This window comes from Canis lupus, chromosome 35 (genome assembly GCF_048164855.1).
Source record: "Canis lupus baileyi chromosome 35, mCanLup2.hap1, whole genome shotgun sequence".
NCBI classification, from domain to species: Eukaryota; Metazoa; Chordata; class Mammalia; order Carnivora; family Canidae; genus Canis; species Canis lupus.
Window position 1 is genome coordinate 25,699,131 of NC_132872.1, and position 13,833 is coordinate 25,712,963.

The 13,833-nt window shown below is 39.2% G+C and overlaps 1 long non-coding RNA gene across 2 annotated transcripts; it reads left to right on the plus strand.

Moving 5' to 3' along the window:
- The first annotated feature begins 252 nt into the window (after positions 1-252).
- Positions 253-10,257, plus strand: LOC140625201 (uncharacterized). 2 transcript variants are annotated; one of them, XR_012024574.1, is made up of 4 exons: positions 253-356; positions 2,251-2,408; positions 9,646-9,689; positions 10,108-10,257. It is a non-coding gene; the product is annotated as an uncharacterized lncRNA (long non-coding RNA). The 2 variants fall into 2 exon arrangements; XR_012024573.1 differs by lacking the exon at positions 10,108-10,257 and having other exon boundaries at positions 9,646-9,824.
- The last annotated feature ends 3,576 nt before the right edge of the window (positions 10,258-13,833 follow it).

Here is a 13,833-nt window from a genome sequence, read left to right on the forward strand (position 1 = left end):
GAGCATAACAAAGATGCTGATATGCTTCTGTGAGTAGAGAAAAAAACTCCTATTTGAAGCCCCCTGGTTTGGTTTTCGTGTAATTCTGTGGATGATTTAACCAAATCCAACCTCCAATTCCAGATATATTTTTTAAAAAATCCATTATCCCTCTTCTTGTTAAAGGGTGTAATGGTTTAGCAGCTTGCTCAGCCATAATTTCATTACCTCTGATGCCTCTGATGTGTCTGGAACCTCTGTTTCATAACTTTCAGGAAATGTCTCATCGAGTTAATCACCCTGACTTTCTGGGAAAATGAAAGAACCAGAGCAGGAAAGATGTCTTCTGTGATTCATCAGCATGTAATTTAAAGAAGGTAAATTGTTAGGATAATTGTTAATCGTATGTAAGAAATCCTTGCCTTGTCTCTAACCTATTTCTTATACAGAAACTGGAGTCCTCGGGTTAGCAAGAAGCTCTTCAGAAGAAATATTGGAATAATGGTAACTTTTTGGAAATTCTGTTGCCATGACTTCAAAGTAAGCATGCTCACTTGAGACAGAGGGCTAGAGTGTGAACATTCTAATATATTCATTTTTTTAAAAGATTTTATTTATTTATTTGAGAGAGTGTGCTTGAGAATGCGAGCAGGGAGGGGTGGGGGGGCGGAAAGAGAGAGAAGCAGACTCCCTGCTGAGCAAGGAAGCAGGGACCGCTATGCAGGACCCCTGGGATCATGACTTGAGCGGAAGGCAGATGCTTAGTCAACTGGGCCACCCAGGTGTCCCAAATATACTCATTTTTTAAAAAAAAAATGAAGCATGAATGGAGCTTTGTTTGTTTAACACCAGCCAATTAATAACCTTCAGGCTGCTCTGAGGAAAACAATGTCTTCGTGCCAATAGACATTGTGACCAGCTCAAAGCAAAGACAACCTTAAAAAAAAAAAATGGGAGAGGATGAACGCTATGGGGAGTGAAGGAAAATGAGAAGGGAATGGAAGCAGAAGAGAAAAAAAAAAAGAAGGAAAAGAGGAAGCAAGAAAAGGGAGAGGATAAAAGAATAAATATGTGGCCTATGTAACGGTGTCCTTGACAGTTTAAACAAGCAGCTGTTCATAAAGGAAGGAGGCCAGACCCAGATGCATGGGAGATGTGACAGTTCTCGGATCTCTGTATCCACGTGGAGAAACTTTTTCAGTTTAGACTAAGTCTAGAGGTTTGTTTCTGTAGCTCAAATCTATTATAAATTCTTTCCGCTGCCACAATACAGTTCACAACAACAACCAGAATCATACCTACTTCGCTTCCTTCCTGAATAGTATGGAATAACTTCCTGAATGACTCAGTTCAAAAACCATTAGGTGGGGTCTCAGGGAGTGAGTAGGTCATGTGGGGTGGGTAGGAAGGGGGTGCAGTGGCCTAGCATCTGATAAGAGCCCCGATGTTTGGTGAGGGGAACATTTCCACAGGGCATGGAAGTAGCTGGGTATGGGACCAAGGGATGGGTTACATACAAGGAGGATTGAGGAAATAAGTAAATATATTGGGAATATATGAGAATGATGGGAGTCAGCATTCTCCCTGTCACAGAAAGTGCAAAAACTAAAATGAATCTTGTGGTGTTGATTGAAATTGAAATTATGGGTATAAACACATAGTTTCTGATAGATAGGTGAAGACGAATGGATGGATAGACATAAAAATAGAGATACTGAAATAATCACTATAGATACTGCAGTAGCCAGGCTCTAAAGTGGCCCCCAACTTCTTGCCTCCTGGTATTCAGACCTTTTGTGGCCCACTTCCATACCGAACAGGGTTGACCTGTGTAAGCAACAGGATACTGTAGAAATGAAAGAGGCAGGCTTTTGAGGCTAAGGCATAAAAGACAGTCTGGCCTCCTCGCTCTGGGAAAGGCCAGCTACACTCAGCAGCCCTGTGGAGAAATCAGTGACATGAGAAAATGAGGCCTTCTGCCAACAACCAGTCCTGGCTTACCAGAACTGTCAATGAGCCACCTTGAAAGTGGATCCTCCAGCCCCAGTCATGCTGTAAGAAAGCTGTAGTCCTGGCCAGCATCTTGATGACAACCTCATGAGAGGCATTCGCCAGAAGCCCCCAGCTAATTTGCTTCTGAATTTTGGACCAAACTGTGAAGTACCAAATGTCCACTGTTATGAAGCTGAGCTTGTTATGGAGCAATGAATAGCGAATAGACTTGTGAATCTATGTATGTGTAGAGATTACATACTTAAATATATTTCCCAGTTCTATCCATTGACAGGGTCTGGGTACAGTGACACTTCAGAACCGAAGAGCATTCCAAATGCCCACATCTGGGTTCCTAAATGCAATTCTCTGCTAAAAGGAATGAGATCTCCTTGCAGAAATAACTGACTTCAGAGCTAAAGCAGGGATAATCAAAGGTGAGCCTAAATATTTTATTCAATATAGCAAGGAAATGGTTTAACAATTATGGAAGCTATCTTGAAAGAGCTCCCACTGGCAAATCTAGGACAATCTGAGCATCAGAATGAATAAATAATGTCAGTAAAATATAATAGCCCATTGAATAGAAGAGGAATGCATAAATTCATATGCTATAAATATATGTTAAAAATTAAATTAAAAAAATTAAATTATAAATTCTTTACAGTAGAATGCCAACTAGGAAACACAGGAGGAACAGTGAAATTAGAAAACAAGCTTTTGGCAACTATCATTGTAATAATTCAGCATCTAATAATAGATGCTAAAATTAATGAGCACAAGTTTGACAAGAAATGGAAGGTTTATGCAGTCTCAACTAAAAATGCTTATTAATTGCAAAGAAGAAAAGACTTTTCAGTGGAGAAATCTGGCAGACACCACTTAAACAAATTATTAAAATTAACATCACCAGTAAGGTGACAAATTGAAAACATGTACCACCTAATTGGATGAAATAAGAACACAAAATCACTACTATGGTATTCCAGCACTAGGAGAAGCACAACTCGAATCTAATCATAAAGAATACTAGGTAAACCCAAATTCAGAGACATTTTATAAACTATATGAAATTGTCAAAGTCATAAAAGTAAAAAAGAAAAACAAGGAAAAGTTTCTGATTTATGACAGCTAGTGCAACATGTTATCTTGGATTAAATTCTTTTTTTTTTTTTTTTTTTTTTTTAGATTTTATTTATTTATTCATGAGAGACGTAAAGAGAGAAAGAGGCAGAGATATAGGCAGAGGGAAAAGCAGGCTCCACGCATGGAGCCTGACATGGGACTTGATCCCAGGACCCTGGGATCACACCCTGAACCAAAGACAGATGCTCAACCACTAAGCCACCCAGCTGTCCCTTGGATTAAATTCTTTTGATTAAAAGGAACATTATTGGGACAATTGGTAAAACTTGAATGGCATCTGTGATTTGGATAGTAGCATGTGTAAACATTACTTTCCTGACTTCAATGGTGTTACTATGGTTTTATAGAAAATTATATTTATTTGTGGAAAATACACACTGAAGTATTTGGAGTTTATACCAAAATATTTGGAGGCGATAGGACATCTTATCAACCACTTACTCAAATGGTTCAAAATGAAAAAGCTCTCCAAACTATTCTTCCAACTTTTTTAATTATTTCAAAATAAAAGAATAAAAAAGAAACACACTTCAGATCTGAGAATCACAGCCCTCATTAGGGAGAGAATATAAAGGCAGTTCAGAGACACACAATACTAAATAGAAATACACAGAAACGGCATGAATAGCAGACATCATACACAGATAAAGTGCCAACAATAATAGCACAAATAAAAGAGAAAGTAGTATCATGGAGAACAGATTCAAACAGAGACATCCACTGAATTACTTAGTTCCCAAGAGGAAACAGATGGTAGAGTCAAAATAGAATAATTTCATGACAGTTTATTTACAAGGAGACATTTGCAGAGATATGTGGATTATTGTAATTGTACATCCAAGAGTTAGTGATAGTCTGATCCCGAAGGTATTAAGAGGGAAAGGACCAGTACAGGAGCCCAGAGAAAGAGTCACGCTTGCTGCCATGAGAGAATCAATAATTCTGTTGGAGAGATATGGCCAGCGAGAGAAAATCTTGGCAGTGAGTGCCAGAGCCTCACTCCCTTTCCTCCATCCAATCTACCTCCAGAGTCTCCCACTGGCAAACGCAGACAGAAACCAGGAGCCCGGGCCACCCAGTGATGTGGTCTGCATAAGTCAGACTGTCTGGGCAGAAAGCAAGGCTCAGACAAGTAGACGGTAAATTTGAGGGGGTCAATGAAAGAGATCTGGCCTATCTACCTTAAATGTATGAAATTCAGAACAGCAACGTTGGGGTGCTTGGGTGGCTCAGTTGGTTAAGCATCCAGCTCCTGATTTTAGTTCAGGTCATGATCTCAGAGTCATGAGATTGAGCCCCAAGTAGGACTCCACACTGGGTATGGGACCTCCTTGAGAGTCTCAAAACAACAACAACAACAACAAAACAAAACCTAGCAACATTTAGCTCTGTAGAAATAACTATCAATAAAGACTTTCTGTTTAAAATCCTTGAGAAAATTTCAGAAAGAGAGATTAAAAATTCTTTAAAATGTATAACTTCTGGGCCTGAGGAGTTCAGAATTAGTGTGCCACTCCATTCTTCTCTTCCTGGGTCAGAGAAACCTCAAAAATATAGTATTTCAGATGATGTAGGTACAAAATGGTAGACTCTTCACTAGCCTGGCTCCTTGAGTGACTATGCAAAGGAGAATTTCCTTCATCCCTGGTTGCCAACTCTTTCTGGACATAAAATGTGGATAAGATTAACTCTTGGTTGTAAAAGCGTGGTGATTACAGACTGTCTGTTGGCAGGTAGCACTAATTCTCCCAATAAGGAAAATAATACCTACTGTGGGATAACAAAAATAAAAAATGCTTAAGTATGCTTAGTGAGTAATAAACAGCAAGGAATTGATATCAGATGTTGAAGAGATAATGACATGTGTTTGATGGTGGTAAAATATTTAGTCTATCACATGCAGTGACTGGGGAGTCAGCTTACGTGGATATTTAGCCAGAGGTTTCAGAGTAATATGTTGGAAAATAGAGATTCAGAATTATACATTAGTGGCTTTTTGCTGCATTTAGTAAGGTTTTGCACAAAATAAATGAATTCAGAAAGAATTGACCATTGGAAAGCAGACTGGAAGGGAATTATAGAGAAAGACCAGAAATTCAGAGCCTTCCAGATTGGAAAGTCTGTACTTTCCAGATTGGAAAGGTGTACTCCTTGTACACCTCAAAAGTAAGAAAACAGGACAAAAAAAAAAAAAAAAAAAAAGAGAGAGAGAGAGAAGCTCTGAGTGAAAAATACTGAATAAAAACCCGGAGATGATTAAAGTGCTCCAAGGCAAAGCCAGATTAAAGGTATCTTCCCATTTACATTCAGTAGCTCTGAGACACTCTGGAGAAAGCAAAGCATAGGCATAAAGAAGCATAGAAATAAAGCAACTCGAGAGAGAGAGAGAGAGAGAGAGAGAGAGAAAGGAAGGAAGAAGAAGAAGAAAGAAGAAAGAAGAAGAAAGAAAGAAGAAGAAAGAAGAAGAAGAAGAAGAAGAAGAAGAAGAAAAAGAAAGAAGAGAAAGAGAAAGAGAAAGAAAAGAAAGAGAAAGAAAGAAAAGAAAGAAAGAAAGAAAGAAAGAAAGAAAGAAAGAAAGAAAGAAAGAAAGAAAGAAAGGGGAAGGGGAAGGGAGAAGAGGGAAGGGGAAAAGGGAAGGGGAAAGGGGGGAGGGGAAAGGAAGAATTTTGACAAGAAAAGCATTTGAGTTAAAACACATCTTGAACCTCTAAGCCTCCTTGATGAAAATAGGTTGTGAAACTAATATTACAGCCCCCAAGGAGGCAATACGCCCCCCAAGACCCACTTCAGATCCACTGAAGAATAAAGAGAGATGGACACAACCTGCAAAGACTTACAGACCCAATGATTCCTCCAGAGAACAGGGTCACAACCCTGGGATTAAGGAAGGCTTCTGCTACTCACCGTGTTCACTCAGGACTTTCAGGACTTCTATGCCCCAGGGCTGCCGGCCCCACTGCATCTCCAAATCAGTGTGTCAGTTGCTGCATTCCTTTCTTTTTTTTTTTTTTTTTTTAACCATTGTCACCTATTTGGGGAGCAGGAAGAGATGGAGAAACCCTGTCTGTGTGCTCTCCGAGTCTCCAACTAAGAGGAACCACATCCTGACAGGCTCACTTTGCTAGAAGGGAACACCTGGAATCACTGCTGAGGTGATCCAGACGAAGAACAGAGTTCTTCATATTTTAAATGTTTTAAGTTCTTTTGCTGTTGGAACTGAAGCCTTTGTGTTTCTATTTTTAATAATTATTTTGGATTTTGAGAAGAATTGGGTAGAGAATCAAGGTGGGATATCCCTATTTTGTATCCCTGATCAAGAAGGAGGAAAATTGTACATGACAGCAAGAGCCGGTATTTCAGATGCCAGCCTGCTGCTGACACCTGTTCCCTGTGTTACTACACCCTCAGGTTAAGGGATAACTAGTAGTCACATTTCCTTTGGTTATGTATGACCACAACCCAACAAAAATTAACTTACACAAGAAGGGAAGTAGGTTGAGTCCTCTAGTTAGGAAGCATACTGAGATAGGTCATGACCTTGGAAGAAAAGCCACAGAGACCAATTGCTCAGAGACTGGACCGGGGACCTTAGTGCCACAGTTATATTTGTCTCCATCCAGTTCTTATTGCTGTTGGTCCCTGCTTCTCTTTACATTGGCTCCTTTATTTTCAACTCCATGAAAGGAGTCTCCACACATCAGAGAGGATGGCCACTGACAATCCAGGTCCATATCCTTAGAGTTTACTAAGCAGAAGAAAGCAATTCCTCTCCAACTCCAACTTCCAGCTCTGGGGAAGAACTCTGATTGGCCTGGTTTGGTTGTTTATGCACAACCCTGGGAGATGCACAACTGTCCAGGGGGATGTGGCAAGCTGATTGGTGCCGTCTGAGCCCTGTATTCAGATGCACCTGTAAAAGTAGAGGGTAGGTGTGCAATAATTGATACGCGTACCAGAACTGGGTGAACAGGACCAGAATTCCCCCAAGGAAAGGAAATGCTGTGGCTATAAAAAGAAAGATGGAAAAGATGAGTGGACAGAAATAAGAGTCACCAGATTCTTCTATGGTGGCCTAGATACCAACAGTAGGGCCCACCAACGATGATACCAAGAAAGCATAGCAACCAGGAGGGTACTTCTCCCCCCCCCCCCCAGTGCATCTCAGACTTTGGGCAGCTCGAAACCCTGTCATGGTTTCTGCAATTGGATCCACTCCCATTCTTCACTGGAATACACAGGTCCCCCGAGACAGGTAGTGGGATTACAGTGCTGTTCTGCCTCCTTCTCTTACTCTTCTAGGCTTGGGAGTGACCCCAGATTAAGATTCACAGGCTCTCATCACAGGCATTAAAACCACAATACTTACGTAAGCCTGGTGTACATTATGATCTAATGATCAAATGCTTCGTAATTACCAAATACTTTCTAATAGCTCCACCAGATTAGGTTTCTACAGTGCCACTTCGTGTCACCCCTTGATGAGAAACCCATTCTAGTTACTCCAAATGCTCCCAAAGAAACCACTAGTCCCAGGCCTTCAAAGCACACTGCACACAAAGCCCCATGTGTCTCTGCAGTCTGAGCTTTCGCTACTCTTCCATGGATGCCTGCTTTCCCATCCAAAGGTGACTATTCCCTGTTTCTAGCAAATGTAATTTTTTCATCCTTCCTCATCCATTCAGTAAAGCAACATGTGTTGCTTTCTTTTTGATGTGCCACTACTGTGATTAGTATCACAGTACTTCTACGCAGAAGAGCCATGCACTGTAAATGAGTACAATTCTGTGTGAAGCATGTTGTAAGTGAGGTCTGAGGAACTTGCTAGACCAACTGACTATGTGGAAAATTAGGGAAAGTTTTCCCTGGAATGTGATAGTTTTGTGGGACTTGAAAGAGAAGTGGGTTCGCAGAGAGCAAGAAAGGGAATTCCAGGCCTAGGTAAGAATGGATGCGAGAGTCCAGCAATGCCAAGGTACATAGCTTGTTCAATAAAAGCTTCCTTCCTTACCATCCGCTAAAACAACACTGGAGATTAAACAATGCATTGCATTGCATTTCCTGTGTAAACACTGGGTGATGTGCAGGAACACACACTAAGTGCTCATGCTAAGCAATTACTCTCCTCTTCACCCACAGAATCCTGTAGCTGCTGGTTGAGCGCTACATTTATTGAGTCAGTCGTCTCTTTTCTCAATTCTATTGCACTTGTTATTATAATTACACAATCGAATTAGGTGTTGTATGAACTAGGGTTTTTCCTATCTCAATGCAATTGGTGGTTTGGGTGAGGCAATTCTTTGTCGTGGAGGGCAGTCCCATGCCTTATAGGATATTTAGTGGCATCCTTGAGCCACTAGGAACACCATCCCCTGAATGGTGACAGCCTAAAATGTCTCCACTCGTTGTTAAATGTCCCCCAGAGGGTGCAGAAATCACCACTGGTAGGACTGGGCCACATATGAAGGGCCTTGGATGTGAACTTTATTTTTTAGGTATGCAATCAGAAACATTTCATGTTTTTTCGTAGCCGAGTAGCATATGCGACGATGCTTTCAAAGAATATATTAGCAAAGGAAGAAGAACTACTAAGGAGGCAGTTGCCATAAGGGCAAGCAGGAAGTAACAAGAGTAACTGTTAAGCACAATCACTAAGTACAATTACTAAGGACAGTTGTTAAGTACAATGGACACCTGGTAAGTACAAGGGTAGTGATGCTCAGAGGCAAATTGAAGAGAGATTTTTGGAGGCAGACACATGTCATTCATTCTACCTAGGATTTCTCTCTCCACTTTCTCGTCTTCCCTGTGCTGACCTGTTAAATCCAACCCAACCCCAGTGTCTAGTTCAAATGTTATGTCCCCAGATCAAGCCACAGAAAATGACATGTCTTCCTCCGAATCCTAGAATTCGGTAGTGTGATTTAGGGCACTTTCTGACGTTGTTAACTTAATGCCCAGATTATAAACCAGATTTTGACCCTAGATGATACAATCTCTAAATATAAGGCTGTGTTTTCTTCATATTTGCTTTCCACAGTGCCTAATTGTGTGCTTTCCAAATAGCAGATGATGAATATTATTATTGAGCAATTATGGAACTTTAGCCTAAATCGCTCCAACAGATTTACTAAGTGTCCCTTGAATTCTCCTAGCTGTAAGCATTGGAAGTTCAGCCTAGATTAGCCAGTACTGCATTCTTTACAGATCTGTTTCCCACAGTTTCTATCTACTCGTATCACTGGAGGAAGTTCATATTCATTAATCTTATAGCTTTTCTTATAAACTGCTCCGTAGAGAAACTCAGTAAAAAAACACTCACATGGTCCCTTCAAAAGAAAAAAGAAAAAAGTAACTAGAGGCTAGATGGTATCAAGCTAGTGAAAAATGATATTGAACTATGTTAAATGACATATGAGTAAGTGTTAAACAAAAACACCCATCTGGATTTTTCTCAAGGTAAATGTTTTTTTCTGCCCGTATAAATCACTAAAGCCATTATTCACTGTATTCTTATTCTGTCTCTTATAGGTATCCTTCTAGTTTCCACTGACAAGTGACAAGAAATATTAATTGTGAGCAAAGGTTTAATTATATATTGGGAAATAAGGTACCTGAGAGATACATCTCTAGTGACTGAGAGCAGATTTCTAAAACTGACTGAACCTCAGCCACTCTGTGCATCTGAATTTTCTTTCTGCATTAATGAAAATGGCCAAATAGTTCAAACAGATTTTTTTTTAACTGTGTACTATTAGCTTCATACCCTGTTGGCAAAGCAGGAAGTAAAAAAATAAAATAAAATAAAAAGCCAAGATTTCTGCTAATGATGACCCTACAAAGGAAACAGGTTTAATTCATATCCATGGCAGCATGAGGAGTAAGAGTGGGATGGCTTTCCTGGTTGCTGGTTCCTCGAGCTTCTTTTTTTTGTACTATGTCAACCTATGGACTATCTTGGGGTTTTACATATGTTGTCTCTTTTCCAACTAGATAACCCAGTTACTGTACCTATGTGATCGTTATAAAATGCTGTGGAGTATGCCAGTGGGTTAAGGTAACCATGATGCTAGAAAAAAATAAGCAAATACTAGATTTATCAGTGCTTAAAGTCCTTTGGCCATTTCTGTCAACTTCGCTTCAGTCTCTGTCTTCTAGCCTCTTGGTGAAGTTACTCCTCCTGTACTTCTTTCTCAAAGGTAAAAAAAAAAAAAAAAAAATCAAGTTCTTATTACTACTGTTTTTCTATGCAGGCATCCGCTCCCCCCCCCCCCTTTTTTTTTGGCCTTTCTTTCAGACTCTGCTTAGGAGCCTCTCTTTTCACAATCGTGGGGATATTTTCTTAAACACGTGCAGTTACTCTGAGTAAGTAAAATTTTAGTACCACCTGTTAAGATAATGGTTGGTGTTTATCTGGCTTCATCTTAATAAGCAATATGAAGTGCCAAATGATGATAATCAAATATACGATTTCAGAACTAAGAGGACAGAAGGAAAGGCAGAGCGTTAACTCCAATCTGGAAGACAAAGATAACCTAAAACAAAAGGGGGAATAAAAAAGCTTGGAGGAAGGAACTTACACGACAGAAAAGTAAAGAAACTGAAGACACTAAATTAAAAACCATATGGTTTTTAAAGATGGGGCAGGATAAACTGAGAACCAAAGACTGTGCATATCAGTTTGAAATTATAGTGTTTATTTGCCATCAATTAATATTTAATTAATATCAATAATATTAATGACACAAAAGTAATAATGAAACAAGTAGGAATATCTACTATGTAATAGGCACCAGGCTAAGTTCTAGAGCTCCAGGGTTGAAGTACCATATTTCCTTGGTCCTTAGATACACACTTTCCTCCAAATATTAGTATATCTGAAATTAGAATTTGTCTTTTCAGCTTATGTCTCCTTATTTTCTGAGCAAGGTGTCTTTAAATAATGAGTCTTTAGATTTATGGAAATATGATAATTCCTCAGTACAAGATGCTTGCTTGTACTTTAAAGGATATATCACTGAAGGCAGTAACAAATAATAAAATAAATAATAAAAGAGTTATTCTAGTCAAATGTATCTGAAAATGGCAACTTAGGACAACTAGGGGTTACTGGTAGTGAGAGCAGAGGTAGACACAATGTGAAGGAGGAGAAGCCTTGGCCTGAGGTTGATGATACAGTAAAGGAAAAGCAGGAATGGACATACTGGGAAAATGTGTGTCATTTCAAATAATGAATAAATAGGTATCCCTGTACTTTTGGATAATTTGAATAAAAATTAAGAAATTAGTCAAAGATATTGCTAATTCTGGGGCTGGTTGGAAGATAGTTCACTGAAAACTACAGACAGTTCAGATTTAGCATTGAGGCATTGAGTTTTGCTCAGATGTTAAATAACTAAATGGAACAAACAAGTAGAGAACAAAGATTTAGAAATAAAAAATATCATGGTCATAATTGTCTAAATCTTTGGCACTTCGCATTATATTAATGTCAGTGAATTTCTAGCAAATCATCATTTTCCTTTCCTAATATTCAAAATGATGGTGTTTCTGGTGTTGAAAAAAAATAACAGCATCCCATAGTAAGACTACATTACAAACAACCTAATAATAATAATAATAAAATAAAATAATAAAAATTATTTACATTAAAATCAAATAATAATAATAATTATTATTCACTGAACACCTCCAAGTGCCAGGTACAGGATAGATGTTTTAGGATAGAATCATGAACCACGTCTTTGCCAAAGCTACTGATGGAGACTTAAAAAAAAAAAAAAAAAAAAAGAGGGTTTTTAATAGGATTTATATGCCCAAACCACAGGCTAACCACAGGCCATTTATAATCATAAAATCAGGCAGTTCCATGAGCCTAGCAATAGAAAGCTGTCGGAGAGAGGTTTTTTCACAAGTGTATTAGAATGAGATAAAAACCATCTTCAGTCTGTAATGACCAACAACAGCTTTACTAGGAAATTCATCTCAAAGGAGAATGCAGTTTAGCAGACGAGCTAACCAAGCTAAGGTTACTAACTCAAGTCCTAACACCAAGAAAAGCAAGCTTCCTCTTCCATCATTTGGCTCCACTTTCCTAATCTAATTTTAACACTCTGGCTGTGAATTTTTCTGAAAATCTACAATGTAGGTTGTACAAATTCCAGGACATATACCCACTTAGGTTAACCTTTTCAGGAATTATAAGGACCAAGGATTCTAGGGAGACTGAACTGAATGAGTCCTAGAGGGAGGCATGAATCACCTCTTTGGCATGAGCTCCACGACACCTGGCTGTTAACCTTTTTAGATCCACCCAGTTTGGGAACATCAGAGCATGTTCTTTTCCTTGATACTGATTTATTCAAATTACTCTTTAGTTGTAGGACGCAAAGTTTTATGTCACTAAGATACAAGGTTTTATATCACAGAGACTAAAGGAATTACAATATTTTTTTTTTAAGATTTTATTTCTTTATTCATGAGAGACACAGAGAGAGGCAGAGACACAGGCATAGGGAGAAGCAGGCTCCATGCAGGGAGCCCGATGGGGGACTTGATCCTGGGTCTCCAGGATCACGCCCTGAGCCAAAGGCAGATGCTCAACCGCTGAGCCACCCAGGCGTCCCAGGAATTACAATATTGAGGATGAGGCACCTTCAGGATTTAAGTCCTAAGACGATGTCAGTTCACAGAGAATATAAAAATCATAATATCCTTCTTCCGTAGAGTTCTTTTGTTGGTCACCTAGGAATAAAACCTGCTATTTTATGTCCTTAGGAAAAAGATAATGGGTTTATATATATCTTAATGGTCTTTATTTGAAAATGAAAATGAACATCTTTATGGTGTGTGGAATGAGAATTGTAGGATTTAGGGCTAAGTGCTTTCTAGGGGAGTTAGTATTTTAACTCTAATGACCAGGCTCTGAGAATAAACAGGAAAATTCTTATAAGTGCAATCCATTGTAATATTTTTTCTTATTAATAATAACTCATGGTGATAATGCCTAGGCTTTAATTGGAGGATCCTACATATATTAATACATGTAATATAATACATAAAGTTAATCTTCATGCTGAACTTTCATAGTAAGTATATTATAGGTATATAGTAGGTGTATGATAATTATATCATCTTACAGGTTTTTTTTTTTTTTAAGATTTTATTTGTTTATTCATGAAGGGCACAGAGAGAGAGAGAGAGAGAGAGGCAGAGGGAGAAGCAGGCTCCATGCAGGACCCTGACATGGGACTCGATCCCGGGTCTCCAGGATCAGGCCCTGGGCTGAAGGTGGAACTAAACCGCTGGGCCACCCAGGCTGCCTCTCATCATACAGTTTAAGTAATTTGCCCAAGATCATACAACTAGCAAGTGTTGGAGGTGGACTTTGAACCCTGTCTGGCACCAGACACTACACCCTTACCTCCTATGCTGGACAGCCTCTCTACTCTAGTGGCATTTTTTTGCTGCTGCTATTACTGCCTTCAGAATTTATCATATCCATGAATTATCATGCTCTGCTTCTACAACTCAATCCATCGCTCCAATGATATTTAATCAAGGACTGTCAGGTGGGCTGCCTCCCATTTGGCCACGACTGTCACAAACTGATCTTGGTGCTATCCAAACACGAAGGCCTCTGTGTTAGTCCGCTAGAGCAGTCATAACAAAATACCACGACCAAGAGCCTCACACAACAGAAATTTATTTTCTCAGAGT